Source organism: Mirounga angustirostris, unplaced genomic scaffold, assembly GCF_029215605.1.
Source record: "Mirounga angustirostris isolate CCGP_5_RB_7025 unplaced genomic scaffold, mMirAng1.0.hap1 SCAF_11, whole genome shotgun sequence".
Lineage (NCBI taxonomy): Eukaryota > Metazoa > Chordata > Mammalia > Carnivora > Phocidae > Mirounga > Mirounga angustirostris.
The window spans coordinates 126,263,533-126,280,732 of record NW_026991719.1 but is presented as its reverse complement, the minus strand read 5'-3'; positions in this window follow the sequence as shown (position 1 = coordinate 126,280,732).

Sequence of the window (17,200 nt, the reverse complement as noted above, 5' to 3'; positions counted from 1 at the left end):
TGGAGCCCAACATGGGGCTTGAACTCACGATTCTGAGATCAAGACCTCAGCTGAAATCAAGAGTCAAATGCTCAACCGACTGAGTCACGCAGGCACCGCACCATGAAACCATTTTTAAAGGTGACCACGGGGTAGATAGTCACTTTTGATGGTCTCAGGTAACCTAGAGCCTGGGAACCACTACTCCAGTCTTGACATCATTGCCTCCAGACCCAGAAGGAACCTTCTGGCCTCTCTCCGACCTTGCTGGTGGGGTCCCTTAGTGCATGGAGCCAAAATGTGGAGATGTCAAGAAAACCCAACTCAGAAAAGGATTCTGATTGCAATGGCAGCTGGATCTCCAACCTCACTGGGTCTCTGTCCTTAATGCAAAAGCACCAAAGAGTGGTGTCCTCACAGTTGTCACCAGAATATCTGAGATTGTTTGGAAGATTTGGAGAACCATAGATCCCTCTGAAATGTCACCTGGCTGACACTTCTGTGAGCTTTCCTCCAGCATCCCTGAAGAAACCAGTCTCCTCTGCTTGGGAGAGTTTCTCTACCTCTCCTTTGTCCTTTTTCCTCTCCTCCTTCCTCCTTTCTCTTCCTTTCATTTTCCTCCTCCTCTCTCTCTCCTCTCTCTTTCTCCCCCGCCCCGTATCTCTTTCCCCATCTCATTCTCAACTTTCCTTTCAGATCATTGCTCCAGAGAGGCTACCCTATACCTAAATTAGCTGGAAGAACAAATGTGCAAGATTAAATCAAAGTGGGGGTTTAGATTTTGGTAAAGATGACATTTCAACTCAGTGGGGAAATATGGATTATTCAATAAATGATATTGGGACACCTGGCTAATCTCTGGAGTTACATCCCAATGTCATCCCTCACACCAAAATAAATTTCCAGTAGATTAAAATTTTAAAGCACTAGAGGATATTGTGAGTGAACATTTCTATAATGTTATCGTGGGTGGAGCTTTTCACAGGGCACAAAACCCAGAAATCATAATGAAAAAATTGATCACTTAAATGCATTTACTTTTTTTAACTTATGCCTCTATACATAAGGACCATGAGCAAAGTTAAATTGAAGCAATGAGGAGGAAAAGTATTTTCCACTTATGATAAAGATTTGATATTCTGAACATGTAAAGAACACCTACCAATCAGTATGAGAACTCTTAATAAAACAGTGTTACAAATAGCCAAACTGTGGAAAGAGCCAAGAGATGCCACTAGTAAGAAATTCAGTTTTACTTAAATATGCATTGATTGTTACATAAAGGAAAGTAACACGGAGATATGATTTTGGTTACTACATGTATTTGGTTTTACAAAGATGTACAAGACTGAGCACATTCTGTTTGAGGTGGGATGTAGGGAAATGGACACTTTTATATACAACTGGTGCAGCCTTTTGGGGGTGCAGTTTGTTAATATGTGTCAAACACGTTAAAGAGGGCTTACTCATTGACCCAACAGTTCCCCTTCTAGAAATCTACTGGACAAAACCAAATATTACCATGATATTCATTGCAGCACAGTTTATAGTACTGAAAGATGAGAAACAGTGAAAAGGTCTCTGTACAGGGGACTGGTTAAAGTAGCTGAGGAATAAGGGCACCTGGGTGGCACAGTTGGTTAGGCGTCCAACTCTTGATTTCAGCTGGAGTCATGATCATGGGGTCGTGGGATCGAGCACCGTGTTGGGCTCCGTGCTCAGTGTGGAGTTTACTTGGGACTCTCTCTCTCCTTCTCCCTCTGCCCCTCCCCCCACTGGTGCTAAATGGATAAATAAATAAATAAAATCTTGAAAAAAAAGTAGCTGAGGAATATACATTTGTGGATTATTATACAGCCCCCACTGCCCACACCCTGTGTCCTGTGTGTTTGGGTAAAGAAGCTTTAGAAGCACAAACAGGTGTTGGAGGCCATCAGAATAAAGCTCCTCTGAAGAAGGAGAGAAGGCAACGGGGGCGGGGCGGGGGAGAGCAGCAGTGGAGGCAGAAGCAGCCACCAGGCGGCCTGTTTCCTCTGTGGAAAGGGAGGAGGGGGAGATCCCTGGAGGATGAAAGTCAGCTGAACTTGTTGGACCCCTGAGGCCCAGGGTCTGCTGTACCCTCTCTGTCCCCTGCATGAGAGGTTCAAGCAGATACATGAACTCTAAAATAAGAAGATGATAGTTTTGCCAGAACTAGCCGTTTTCCCTCCCCCTCGACCCCTACCTGGAGGTGTCCACCCTGGCACCAACCCACTAAGTCCCCAATGCCAAGTCCACGAACCACACATCTCCTGACATCTGGGCTTGGTATGGTAGGGTCTGTGAGCTTGGTCACAGCAGTCAGTTGCTCAGAGCTTGACTCACCCTGTCTGGGTACTACAGCCACAGCCGGACTTGGGACCTGACCCAGGGGAGGATCAGGCCCCAGGTCCCAGTGACGTTACCAGGTGCCCCCTTCCTAGATGCCAGGCTCCTCTTGAACTTGTGGCTAGATTTGCCCCAGCCTCCCTCTCTTCCACCCTGTGCTTTTCACATGGCTGCTGCCAGGGCCTTATCACTGAGATGGAGACCTAGAAGCTCAACCTTGGCATACCCTGGCCAGGGCTTCTCCTCCAGGGTCATCTGGAAGGCTCAGCTTGGCCAGCTGTGCAGGGAACACAAGACCACTCCTGCTCATGGCCCTGGCACCCTGGGGCATACATGTGGGCTTCTCTCTTCAACCCCACCTTGTTCCTCTGCCAGGAAAGCGGTTTTACTCAGTCCCCAGGCCCTGAGGAAACACCAGCTGGCATTCCCAGTGCAAGCGAAAGCCCCCACCCAGAAGCCTTTCTTCGCTTCCTTCCTGAGCTCAGGAAGTCTCCTGTTCTCGGAGCCCCCAGCCCACCCATGGGTCTCCCTCCCTCCTGCATTATCCCAGGAAGGGGCTGCCGTCCTACGCAAAGATACTCCAAGTCCCTCTCCATTCTCATCAGCTGCTGGGATGGAGAGCGGTCCACTCTCCCTCAGAGAGATCATTCGCCTACTGTTCACACACACAATTCTCTGTACACTTGAGAACTCAGTTAGAAGGGGCTGGCATGGAACAAATGCCAGTCTCCTGCATGGGACAGGATTACTGAGAGTATGATCTTCACACACACATATGTGTGTGGCTCTGGGTGCACATGCTAATATCTATACACACATAATACCTATGTTCCCCCCAACACCTGCACACACACACACGTGCATGCTAGTGAACCTAGAAGGGCACACCATTGACACGGCATCCAGCTTTGCCTGTGGGGTCCCAGATGCCTCCAGAGTTCTGTCATTTCCTGACCCAGGTCACCTCCCACCTGTGGTTATCAACTCAACTCTATTCAACTCCTATGGATACTCCTGAAAGTGATCACGAGCTCTCTGACACCTCAGCTCCTAGCCAGCTCTTGGTTCGGGTTAGGTAAGCGGTACACATAGACAGTATGGATGAATGGAATGAATAGAAAGGCAGCTAGCTGTCTCTGCTGTTCTCTGTCTGGGACCGTGCCTGGCTTGGACAGCAGCTTTGGTCCCAGACCAGGTCTCCTGGCTCACCAGCTGCAGGAATCCCCAGCTGCCCTATGCCTCCTGTCTGTCTCTTCTTCATGCTTGATCAGCTGTAGCTTCCCAGTATGCTTCTTTCACCTACTGCCCAATGGACCTTGGCACCCCCTCCAAGCTCAGGGGCCCATTTCGTCAACCCAGAAGGAAAAGGGAGACAAATGTCCCTTGATTCCAGGGAAAGCAAACTGCCAAGACTTAAGTCTTCCTAGCTAGGTATGCACCCAGCCTCCCCACCTGGCCCCGCTGCTACCTGTGGGAACCAGCTGTCCTTTTCACCCGCCTCTTACCGCGAAGTTCCTGACAAGCAACCCAGGGAACTCTCTGGAGCCTTGATCCACAAGAGCAAGAGAGCAGAAGCTATGGGCATGAGACAGGGTGAAATCAGCAACAAGAGACCAGGAGCACTGTTGGAAGAATGAAAACCAAGGAGCTACAGGGACTCCTAGGACCTTGGGAGAACAATTCCCCAAAGTACTTGTTAGTGACAAATGGTGTCATTATCCTTGGGAAGAAGAAATATTTTTATATTTTCCAGTGGCCCTTGAAAACCAAAAACCCACTATCGTGATGAAAACCAGAAGCCTAGCAGCCACTGGATAAGGTAGAATGGGACTGGAGATCCTTCAAAGTCCCATTCTGAGATAATCATAATTATTTTACTTAACTGGTGGTCCCCTGAAAGACATCTCTCAAAAGCTGTCTTTATTTTATTATATTTTTAGAGGTGGGGCAGGAGAGAGAGGGAGAGAGAGAGAGGGAATCTTAAGCAGGCTCCATGCTGTTCGATCTCACAACCCTGAGATCATGACTTGAGCTGAAATCCAGTCAAATGCTTAACCAACTGAGCTACCCAGGTGCCCCCAAAGCTTTATTTGACCTGAGTTGGAGTTCACCTTATTCGAATAGCCTTTCAGGGAGGAGGTGTGTCAGAAACAATCAGAAGCTGTGATTTAACGTTGTGGTCCCCTGAGGGAGTAGCTAACAGTTGGGAAAAACAATTGGCTAACCAAAAAAGCTTAAAAGGAAAAGCTGGGGAATGAGATATCCATAGGGCACTTTTATTTATTTATTTATTTATTTATTTATTTATTTATTTATTTATTTATTTTTAAAAGATTTTATTTATTTATTTGAGAGAGAGAGAATGAGAGACAGAGAGCATGAGAGGGGGGAGGGTCAGAGGGAGAAGCAGACTCCCTGCTGAGCAGGGAGCCCAATGCAGGACTCGATCCCGGGACTCCAGGATCATGACCTGAGCCGAAGGCAGTCGCTTAACCGACTGAGCCACCCAGGCGCCCTATTTATTTTTTTAAAGATTTTATTTATTTGTTAGAGAGAGAGAGAGACAGAGCACAAGCAGGGGGAGCGGCAGGCAGAGGGAGAAGCAGGCTCCCTGCTGAGCAAGGAGCCCCACGCGGGGCTCAATCCCAGGATAGAGACCTGAGCTGAAGGCAGATGCTTAACCGACTGAGCCACCCAGGCATCCCCCCCAGGGCCCTTTTAAAAGTTCTGTCATATTCCTGAGAATCCAAAAGCCCACAAACATGCATACGGCTATGTGCATGCCCAGGGCTGAGCACAAGCTCAGGAAAGGCCTGAGAAGGCCGTAAACTCTCAACTCTGGCTAAAGAAGAGGCCATCTCTGTCAGATCTTGCTCTCTGACTAAGCCACTCCAACAAAGAAATTATAAAATGCACTAAGAAGGCGGAAGTTAATTTCTCAAACAGAGGTAAGGAGGAAGGTGGTCCCTGGCAGACGGGAAGCTCTAGTGAATGAGATCGTCCGGGGAAGCCGGCTGGTGAGTTGACTGTACCATATGACTACACCTAACATGTGACTTCCATCTCCAGTTTCCAAAACAGCTGGGCTGTTCCAGCTGTTGCTACTTCCCCACCAGTGACAAGGAGCAGGGACGAGGTAGGTGTAGCAGACAGGAAAGAGAAGTTTAAAAAGCATTTTCCTTTTTAAAACTTATGACCCCATAATTGCACACGTTGTTTATGTTCCTAACCCTTTGGCAGAACTTAATCACATTCCGGGCGGGCGACATGACTTGCAGGGCCCAGTGCAAAGTGAAATCGACTCCTTATTCAAACAGAAAAGAAGTGCAGTTAAGGGTACTAAAATATAAACTGTTTTCTTTCAGTTATCTTACCATCTATAAAATATTATAAGAGTAATAATGAATCGTAGACTTACAAATTGCAAAAAAAAAAGTTATAACTGTATCTAACACAATAAATAATAATCGCCTAGCTTGAGAAGATGTGCTTGATTCCTTCTCAAATGTTTTGGTGGGTAGTGAGTGAGCAGGGTTTTTTTTTTTTTTAAGTTTTTATTTAAATTTAAATTCCAGTTAGCTAACATACAGTGTAATGTTAGTTTCAGGTGTACAGTTTAGTGATTCAACACTTCCATAAACACCCAGTGCTCACCTCACAACAAGTACCCTCCTTAATACCCATCACCTATTTAACCCATCCGCCCAGCCACCTCCCCTCTGGTTCTCTATCGTTAAGAGTCTGTTTCTTGGTTTAAATTATATTCCATATATACTTAAGTCACTTGCTTCAGGGGCAGCTCTAGGGGACAAATGGATAAGGAAAGACCCCCAGATAGAAAAGCCAGCGACTACACAGGACAATGTGAGGACAAGCAAGTCTTTTCCAGAGGAGAGATCCAGGGGCTGCCTGAGGCCAACCAAGGAGCTAGTACTCTTTCTGCCCGGCGGGCTTCATCCTATTGCTGTGGGCCCCATTCTGCCCTTCTGGATGACTTCAAATTACCCTCCAATATCTAGTCTCCCCTCTTCCTTTTGGAAATGAAAGTCGTTTGAGTTTTACCTGTTCACATTACCATCCAGCTAGAGACTTATACCTAGTCTCCCTTGTTGCTAGATGTCCTTAGATGGGACCAAGGCTGGCTTCCTGGGCATGTGACCTTTGCACGGGACCCTGCTGCCAAAAGCACCCCCCGCCATGCTTGGTGCAATGCTTTCCTGTTGCTATCTGAAATTCTTGATTATTTTATGTTTGAGCTTGTGTTACATAAGTGAAGTCTGGCGGGACAATGGAGCGTGTGTGTGAGCACAGGAGATGTGCTGGTGCAAGCATACAGATGTGTGGGCAGGGGGCAGCTTAGCTGTCATTCCTGGGGCAGTTTGGGGTGACACGGGGCCCTGACAGGGTGTCAGGGCGAGCCCTGGGCCCAGATTGGCTGTGGCAGTGGTGACTGGGACATAAAGGGTATGAAACCCTTGACCTTTAACCATCCATTTCTCACTGCCTCTGGGCAGTTCCCCCAAGTTGGCCCAGAGTGAGCAGAACACTCAATATCCCCCTGTTTGCCCTGCATCTCGTTATGCTAGAACTTCTGCCTCCTCGCCTCCACCGAAACTAAGGAGAGAGAAGTGGTAGGTGAAGGCAAAGAGGAAATGAGGACATGAGGAGGTTCTGGCTGAGCTGCCCGTGCGTGTAGTGGTACCAGGGGGAGATACTGAATCCAGAAAGAGGACTGGGCCTGGGAAGGAGGAAGACAAGTCCACTGTGTTGTGTATTAGCTGCTGAAATGGCCACAGAGGAGACGCCATCTAACACGTGGCACAAAATAATGGGAGAACCAAGACAAAGATCCAAATGGGGGGTAGGGGGTGGAGCCTTGGAAAAGAGCAGTTGGTTCCTGCTGAGGAGGAGGTGAGGGTGGTGATGAGACCCCAGAAAGAGGGGACGAAGAACAGCATGGTGCGTGTACGGGCAGGCCACTCTGGCCCACCCAGGCTCCCCCACAGAGAGAAGAGAGACCCCAGAATCTGAGAAGTAGTTTAGTTTCAAACTGCGATGAACAGGGGACATTTTGCTAACCCTTAGGAAAGAGGGAAGGCCTCACAGGACAGCACGGCAGGGCCTTCTGATGAGAAGTGGGCCAGGAGAACAGGGGAAACCAGTCTGGCTAGAGCTCCTGGATTCAAAAGGTACCAGCTGTCTCTGGGTAGGGGGATGTTGTGTTCAACTCACAACAGAAAACAGACTCAGGAAGGAGCCTCCAGCTGGGGCCAGCCCCCAGCCCGCACACACAGAGACTGTAGGAAGGAGTACAGAACGAGTTACCACTCACTTCAAAGAGTCTGGAACTGGTCAATGAAGCACTGAAACAGAGAAAGGTGCAGAAACTGCCTCCTTATCCCCACAGGACATGCCCAACCCTGCAATCTGAACCCCCATCCAAACTTGGAATGACCCACCCACCACCACTTGAGGTAAAGGTAGACATGTTTTCTAAAGGAAAACACAAAGTTCTCAAACTTTGCTGTGCATCAGAATCCTTCAGAACCTGTGAAAACGGGGCGCCTGGGTGGCTCAGTTGGTTAAGCGACTGCCTTCGGCTCAGGTCATGATCCTGGAGTCCCTGGATGGAGTCCCTGGATCGAGTCCCGCATCGGGCTCCCTGCTCGGCGGGGAGCCTGCTTCTCCCTCTGGTCCTCCCCCCTCTCATGTGCTCTCTGTCTCTCTCATTCTCTCTGTCTCAAATAAATAAATAAAATCTTTAAAAAAAAAAAAAAAGAACCTGTGAAAACGTGTACGCTCCATACAAAGCAGTAGTTAAAGAGAAAATAAATGTGGTATCTGCAAATACACTGAAATAAGATCTCTAGGACTTGTTGGAAAAGTGTACATGGGGTTCGAACAATATATTTCTGCATGGAGACAGATCAATGAGAGAGGGAGAGGGGTGTAAATGCACAGAAAGCCCCAAGGCTAGGCCTGCCAAGTCTCCTTCCCACAGAAATGTTGATCCCTGGGTGGCTGCCTACGCTCTGGCCCCTCACCACCCCCACATTCTGCACGAAGATGCCCTGGTCTGCCCCCGCCCCAGCCAGAGGTTGGGCACTAGCCCAGGAGACAAGGTAGACAGAGACTGTTAATATATTCTCACCTCCCTGCTCTACTTATGCTCCCCGCCACCTCCCTGGCTCCTCCCCCCCATCCCAAAGCCCAGTGGCTAGACTGGAATGGGACCTTCAGTGGGAAGGAGGTAGCCTCCCTCCTCCACCCTCCAGGGGCTGGGAAGGGAGATATAAGTCCATTTAACCTGGACACAGACCCTGCTGCTTAAACTAGAGAGCATTGGGCACCTGGGTGGCTCAGTCGTCAAGCGTCTGCCTTCGGCTCGGGTCATGATCCCAGGGTCCTGGGATCGAGTCCCGCATCGGGCTCCCTGCTCGGCGGGAAGCCTGCTTCTCCCTCTCCCACTCCCCCTGCTTGTGTTCCTGCTCTCGCTGTGTCTCTATCAAATAAATAAATTAAAAAAAATAAAAATAAACTAGAGAGCATTACTTGAGGGCAACACAGTGCTCCGCGTGGTGGCTGCTTCATTTCCTGTTGTGTTGGATGGAGAATTGGCCCCTGATCACCTGAAAGAGAACATAAAATCCAGTTCCCAAACTCAGGAGAGAGGTGGGAAGAGCCTAGTAGGGTCTGCCATGAGGCAGCACCATCCTCTGTGGGCAAGTTGCCCCTGCTCTGTCCGGCGGCTCCATCCTTCCCTCCAGCCTGCCTTCCCTGGAGCCCTGGCTTCGGGCAACCCTGTCTATGGTGTTTCCTAGGAGAGAGCAGTCTGGGTAGGCAGAAAGATCTGGGAACCAGGCTGAGGTCCTGGAAGTAACGGAGCCAGAAGTTTGCCCTGTGCATCCTCCTGCTGATAAACCAAACCCTCTAGACTCACCTGAGGGTGGGAGCACTCTGAGTTGGGTGTCTCCCTGGGCCATGGTCAAAAGTTGTGAGTTTTCTAGAACTTGAGAGGTCTCAGTGTTGTTGTATCGTCCATGATGCACAAACAGGTGAGATGGCCCTGGCCTATTTGCTAGAAGCTAAAACACACATTTCTGGCTGATTAGGGGTTTGTGTGTGTGTGTGTGTGTTTAGGGGTTGAGGTGACGCAAGGAATAGATGAGAAGTAAAAACGTAACCTCTTGATTAGTTCAGGCTAATCAAGACCTAGTCTGATCTTAGGTCAGCCAGGGAGACCAGGGGTCTCTGAGAAAGCTCAGGCCCACTTTGAGGAAGCAGCAGGAATCAGGAGCAGCCAAATTTGAAGGGGTTTGTCAGTGCAAACTGGTTCCAGTCTCCCTCCTTCCCAGCCCCTATTTCTTCCCAGTACCTGGCACATATGAAGCATTTGATCCTTTTAAAATGACCCCAACTTGGCATCCTACTGACAACCTCAAAGGACAAAAGGAGCACATTAAAAGCTGTGTGTGTTGGGGATAATGGACGGAGAGGGGAAGGAGGAACACAACGTACTCACTTGGAGCTGTGGGGCTGGCTCTTTATTTGGGTTGGATTCCCGGTCCCACGTCTCTGGCCCCGCCTCAGTTTCCCGTCTCTAAAACGCAGAAGTAGCAACCACTCCCTCCTGGGCTTGTGGAGACTAAATGCAATGGTGAATGTGAAGCATTCTACGGCAGAAAATAGTTGCAAGCCTATGTTCCCAACAGAGACGGAGGCGGGGGTGTGTGTGGTACAAATAGGCAATAAGCGGGGTTAGACAGGAAATCGGTTTGGCTTCGCAGGCTGTGTGATCAGTCTCACATTACATGGTTTACTGATCCCTGAGTTAATTCAAAAGGGAAGGAATTACAACGATCACCATCAATAATCAGGAAATACAAACTAAAACCACAACACATGGGGCGTCTGGGTGGCTCAGTCGGTTAAGCGTCTGCCTTCGGCTCAGGTCCTGATCCCGGGGTCCTGGGATCGAGCCCCGCATCGGGCTCCCTGCTCAGCGGGGAGTCTGCTTTTCCCTCTCCCACTCCCCCTGCTTGTGTTCCTGCTCTCGCTCTCTGTCAAATAAATAAAAATCTCGTGCACTTTTGCGCTCTCTCTCTCTCGTGCGCGCACAAAAAATAAATAAAATCTTGTAAAAAAGATAAAACCACAAATCATTTTTCATTCATCAGATTTGCAAAACTTCCCAAGGTTATGAGGACACCAGGGTTTTGCACACTGCTGGCGGGTATGCAAAGTAGGACAGCCACTTGACAGGGTGATCTGGCAGAATCTGTGAATAGCAAATTATACAACACCCACTTAGATCTCCTGGCACTCTTCTGAACGCTGTAGATAAATATGAACTAAACCCCCAAACAATCCTATGATTGAAGTGTGTACTATTGTCTCCATCTATAGGTGAGGAAACAGGCACACAGAGAGTCTGCCGCTTGCCCATGGTCACTCAGTTTGTGGGTCATAGTAGCAGCAGGATTGAACTAAAAATATTACAACTCAAAATGCCCATTCTCTCCATGGCCCAGCAGATCCACTGCCAGATGTATCTCTCCTAGTGAAACCTCAGCACATAATGTGTATAATGACACGTGCCCGAGGACATTGGTGATAGGAAAAACTAGGACCAATCTAAATCGCCATCAGTAAGGAAATGGATAAATGCAATGGAGCATATCCATCCAGTAGATTAAAATGCAGCAGTGAAAAGAATGAATGAAACTGTGCTAACTAGATCTCAAAAGCATTCTGATGACTGCAAATATTATGTAGGCATAAAAAGAATGAACCAGAACTATGAAAACTGATTTGGAGAGATGTTAGTTACTAAGTGAGGAAAAAAGATGCCCAAAATGTGTATCGTGTGAGCCCAATTTTGTGAAACAAATGACAAAAATACCTACATTTTTCTGCAAGTGTATATAGACACATGTGGGTATTTGGTTCTATTGAAGGACATGAACTAGGTTGTTCACATAGGTTACCTGGGAGTGGGGTTGGAGGGGTCATGTGGAGGTGGAGTGGAGGTGGTCACGGTGGTGGGGCAAGGAGGGGCCAAAAAGAAAGAGAAACGAAAATATCTGCACTGGACTCCCAGGATGCTTAATATGACCATTTTGTTTTTGTATGCAAAACAAAAGTCCCACTCAGAAGAAAGAAGGCAAATCGTAGTGCATTTAACCCACCTCTACCAGAAACAGAAAGATCATGCACAAAATATTGGGAAGGACATAGAAAATCCCAACAACAACCTGAAAGACACACAGAAACCCTGCACTCACTACATAGAGAATATGGGGGCTCCCAATTATAAAAAATGACCACATACTGGGTCACAAAAGAAGTTTCAACAAATCTTAAAAATCAACATCATATTGACCACATTCTCTGACCACTATACAAATACATTTGAAACAATTTTATTTTTTTAAAGATTTTATTTATTTGTCAGAGAGAAAGAGAGAGAGAGAGCACAGGCAGGCGGGGGGAGGGGCAGAGGGAGAAGCAGGCTCCCCGCTGAGCAGGGAGCCAGACGTGGGACTCAATTCCAGGACCCCGGGATCATGACCTGAACTGAAGGCAGATGCTTCACCGACTGAGCCACCCAGGCGTCCCATGAAACAATTTTAAAACAATCAAGTCAAACACACATGCTTGGAACTTTAAAATGCACTCCTGAATAACTCATTGATAAAAGAGCCAATAATTGTAGACATTGTGAAATATTTAAAACTGAATGGCAGTAAAAGTGCTACACATCAAACTTACAGGAGGCAGTGGTTATCGGAGAGAAAGTCGTAGCCTTAAATAGATATATTTAAGATCATGAAAGACTGGAATAGGGGAATTAGAAAATCACCAATAGAACACCAGGATAATAATGGCTGCCAGCAAGGTCCACCAATGAATGCTAAAATTAGTGACTGAAACTTTAAGGAGAAACCAGATAATTGCGTATCCTCAAATATCTCCCCTGAAATGTTTATTAATAACTGTAGTGGTTTTAACATATATCCACAAATTCTTTGCTACTCCTCACTCCAGGAGATTGAGCTTGGTTTTCCTCCCTTTGAGGGTGGGCTGGACTTAGTTACTCCCTTCTAAGGATTTGTTGGAAGGGAAAATAGTAACTTGACAGCAGAGAAACCTGGAAGGCATCATCTAAACCAAGTGATCCAAGTGAACTTCACCATTGGCAAGGCATGCTGATCTCATGTGCCCCTGGTGAGATGTGAGGAGAAGGGCACTTCCCTTCTGTGTTGTTCTTCCCAAAATTCCATAACTCAGTTTAACCACGAGAAAAACATCAGAAAAACCCAAATAGAGGGAAATTCTACAAAATGTATGGCCGATGCTCTTCAAAAAATATCAAGGTCAGGGCGCTTAGGTGGCTCATTCGGTTAAGCATCTGCCTTTGGCTCAGGTCCTGATCCTGGGATCCTGGGATTGAGCCCCACATTGAGCTCCCTGCTCAGCGGGGGAGTCTGTTTCTCCCTCTCCCTTGGCTCCTTGGCCCCTCCCTTCCTTTCCCATGCTCTCTCTCGTGCTCTCTCTCAAATAAATAAATGAAATCTTTAAACAAATGTCAAGGTCATAAAAACAAGGAAAGATGGAGACACCATCACAGATCAGAGGAGACTAAGGAGACATGATGACTAAATATAGGTTAGATCCTGGAACAGAAAAAAGACATTAGTAGAAAAGCTGGGGACGTCTGAATAAAGTCTATGGCTTAGTTAATAGTATTGACCCAATGTTAATTTCTTCGTTTTAATAAATGTACCATGGTTTTGTAAGATGCTAATTTTAGGGGAAGCTGATTGAAGGGTATATGGAAATTTTCTGTACTATCTTTGCAGCTCTTCTGTAAGTCTAAAATTATTTCACAATAAAAAGCTTACATTTCTTAAAGGTCTAAAACATCATGAAAGACTGAAAATAAATTGTGTTCAAGTCAAGAAGCTAGTAAAACATCTACAGAATAAACCTAAAGCAAGTGTAAGGAAAGAAACATAAAGATAAGAGCAGATATTAATGAAGTAGAAAGCAAAGAAACAAAAGAAAGGGTTTTTAAAATATGATTTCACAAATAAGTGAGTTAGAGAACTTTTAGCAAGATTGTGACAGAGACTGCTAGCCATCATTCAATCTCTATCCTCTTCTTGTTTCATATCTGTCTCATGGCAGCCCAGAAAAACACAATATTTCCTGGCATCTCTTTATTTTTACTTTTTTGTTGTTGTTGTTTAAAAATTTTTTTTGAAGATTTTATTTATTTATTTGACAGAGAGAGAGAGACAGGGAGAGCGGGAACACAAGCAGGGGGAGTGGGAGAGGGAGAAGCAGGCTTCCCGCCGAGCAGGGAGCCCGATGTGGGGCTCGATCCCAGGACCCTGGGACCATGACCTGAGCTGAAGGCAGATGCTTAATGACTGAGCCACCCAGGCGCCCCTATTTCCTGGTATCTCTTGCCACTAGGAGTGGTCGCGTGATTAAGTTCTTGCCAATGGGCAGTTAGCAGGGGAGCCTTTTGGAAAATACAAATTCTTTATATTCTAGAATATAGCTACTAACGCTTGGTCAGTTTGACGCATAGCAAACATCTTCTTCCAGTTTGTGGCTTACCTTTCAATTTGTTTGTGGTGACTTTTTGGTACATTGGCTATTCATTTTCAAGTAAAATCAGAAAATTCTATTCTGGAGAATGTTCCATGTGTACTTGAAAAGAATGTGTATTCAGCTGCTTTAGGATGAAATGTTCTGTATATATCTGTTAAGTCCATCTAGTCCAATGTATCATTCAAAGCCATTGTTTCCTTGTTGATTTTCTGCTTAGATGATCTGTCCATTGCTGTAAGTGGGGGTGTTAAAGTCCTGTACTATTATTGTATTATTATCACTGAGTTTCTTCAAGTTTGTTATTAATTGATTTATATATTTGGGTGCTCCCAAGTTGGGGGCATATATATTTATAATTGTTAGATCTTCTTGTTGGATAGACCCCTTTATTAGGATGCAGTGCCCTTCTTCATCTCTTGTTACAGTCTTTGGTTTAAAATCTCGGGGCGCCTGGGTGGCTCAGTCATTCAGCGTCTGCCTTCAGCTCAGGTCATGATCCCAGGGTCCTGGGATCGAGCCCCACATCAGGCTCCCTGCTCGGCGGGAAGCCTGCTTCTCCCTCTCCCACTCCCCCTGCTTGTGTTCCCTCTCTCGCTGTGTCTCTGTCAAATAAATAAAATCTTTAAAAAAAATAAACAAATAAAACAAATGAAATCTTGTTTGTCTGATATAAGGATGGCTACTCTGACTTTCTTTTGATGTCCATTAGCATGATAAATAGTTCTCCATCCCTTCACTTTCAGTCTGAAGCTGTCTTTAGGTCTAAATTGAGTCTCCTGGGACGTCTGGGTGGCTCAGTCGTTAAGCGTCTGCCTTTGGCTCAGGTCATGATCCCAGAACCCTGGGATCAAGTCCCACATCCGGTTCCTTGCTCAGCAGGGAGCCTGCTTCTCCCTCTCCTTCTGCCTGCTACTCCCCCTGCTTGTGCTCTTTCTGACAAATAAATAAATAAATCTTTTAAAAAATAAAGTGAGTCTCTTATAGGCAGCATATAGATGGGTCTTGGTTTTTTATCCATTCTGATACTCTGTCTTTTGATTGGAGCATTTAGTTCATTTATATTGAGAGTGATTATTGATAGATATGAATTCAGTGCCACTGTATTACCTGTAAAGTCATTGTTTCTGGAGATTTTCTCTGTTCCTTTCGTCTTTGTTGCTTTTGGTCTTTCTTTCCCACTCAAAGAGGCCCTTTAATATTTCTTGCAGGGCTGGTTTAGTGGTCGTGAACTCCTTTAGTTTTTGTTTGTCTGGTAAACTCATCTTTCTCCTTCTATACTGAATGATAGACTTGCTGGATAAAGTATTCTTGGCTGCAGATTTTTCCCATTCAGCACGTTGAATATATCATACCACTGTCTTCTGGCCTGCCAAGTTTCTGTGAATAAGTCTGCTGCTAATCTTATTTGTCTTCCCTTGTAAGTTAGGGATTTCTTTTCCCTTGAGGCTCTCAGGATTTTTTCTTTATCTCTGTACCCAGGAAGGCTACCTAACCAATTGTGATCCAGGAAAAAGTGACATCTTAGCCGGATGTGAAGAATGAGTAGGAACTAGCCCATCAGTTCCTTTTAAGGCCAGAGAGGAGGAGGGGAGAGAGAAGAAACAAAGGTGAATACATCAGTCTTCACTCACCATCAATGGAGTGAGAAAATCCAATGATCCCAATCCCAGATGAGGAAGGTTAGACAGAGGGAGGCACCAAAGTGGAAAAAGGGCCAACTTGATTCATGCCTAGCTCATCTCACTCACCACAGACATGCATGTGGTTAGAGCAGCGCTTCTCAAAGTGGGGTCTGTGGACCAGCACATCAGTATCCTCTGGGACTTGGTAAAGATGCAGATTCTCAGTCAAAACCTCTGGGGGTGGAGCCCAGTAATCTGTGTTTTAATGAGCTCTGCAGGAGGTTCTGGTGCTTCCAGAGTTTGAGAACCACTGACTTTGAGTTCAGCTTACTCATTTCCTGGTGGCTTTCAACTTTTGTCCCAAAGCAGGAATGCGGGAAGAAAGAGACACAAGCAGTTTTTCAGACGTTTAACAACTGTAAGATTGCAATGTCAGAATGAGAGAGAAAAGTATTCACCCCAGTTCTAGAGAAACCAGCCTGCTTCCTCACCCTCTTTTATACCCCCACAGTCTTCCAAAAGCCAGGTTTTGTCAAGGAAAGGGGCCCTTTTTGCTGTCCTGCAGGGCTGTTTAGCAACATCTCTGCTGTGTGACTCCAGCTCTTCATATTTCTCACTTTCAGTTCCCACGTGAAGGCTTTCATGCCTTTATGGCACCGGATTCTAAAAACACCAAGGAGTTTTGGAGGCAGTTTCCATTTTTGCCCCTGGGAGCCAAAATACCACCTGAGCAAAGTGGGAGCTCATAGGAAAGGCGGGAAAGTGAATTAACTCTCCTGTGAGGCACTCTAGGGTGAATTGTTATATGCATTCGCTGTGCTCCAGTCACAAAGCAGACAAGTAAGAGTCTAGTTCTGGTTAGGACTTCAAAGGCCAGGCCCAATGTTCTGTTTACTCCATCAGTGAACTTCAAACAGTTTTGCCGATTTCCCTTCAAAATAATTTTGTGAAACTATGTCACACACACACACACATTTTTAAACTAGCATTTGAAATTTTTCCTAAGTTTAAATAGTCATAAAGATATGATTTCTTAAAAAAAAAAGATATAATTTCTGGCTTACTGTAAATAATCATAATTTAAAACTACCCCTGCCTGCATATTCCTTGGGAAAGCTTTATTTACCCCAGCGATGTGCACACCTAGGTTTGAAGAGCATGCATTAAGACTACACAACCTTTCATGGGGCGCCTGGGTGGCTCAGTCGGTTAAGCGTCTGCCTTCGGCTCAGGTCATGATCCCAGGGTCCTGGGATCGAGCCCCGCATCGGGCTCCCTGCTCGGTGGAGAGCCTGCTTCTCCCCCTCCCGCTCCCCCTGCTTGTGTTCCCTCTCTCGCTGTCTCTCTCTCTCTGTCAAATAAATAAATGAAATCCTAAAAAAAAAAAAAAAAAAAAAAAAAAAGACTACACAACCTTTCAGAAACCACCAGCGGATCTTGTTCCACAGCAAGCTCCTGGTGAAGAGTGCCCTGGTGCTCCTGGTGTTCTGTGTGCATGTCCTAGGGCACAGAACAAGCTGGTCATTTTGGAAAGGCCAACTCCAACCTATGCAGCTGTGCTGGTGTGAGTGGACTGAGCCTTTTGTTCTGGGGACTCCATCTGGAGGGCT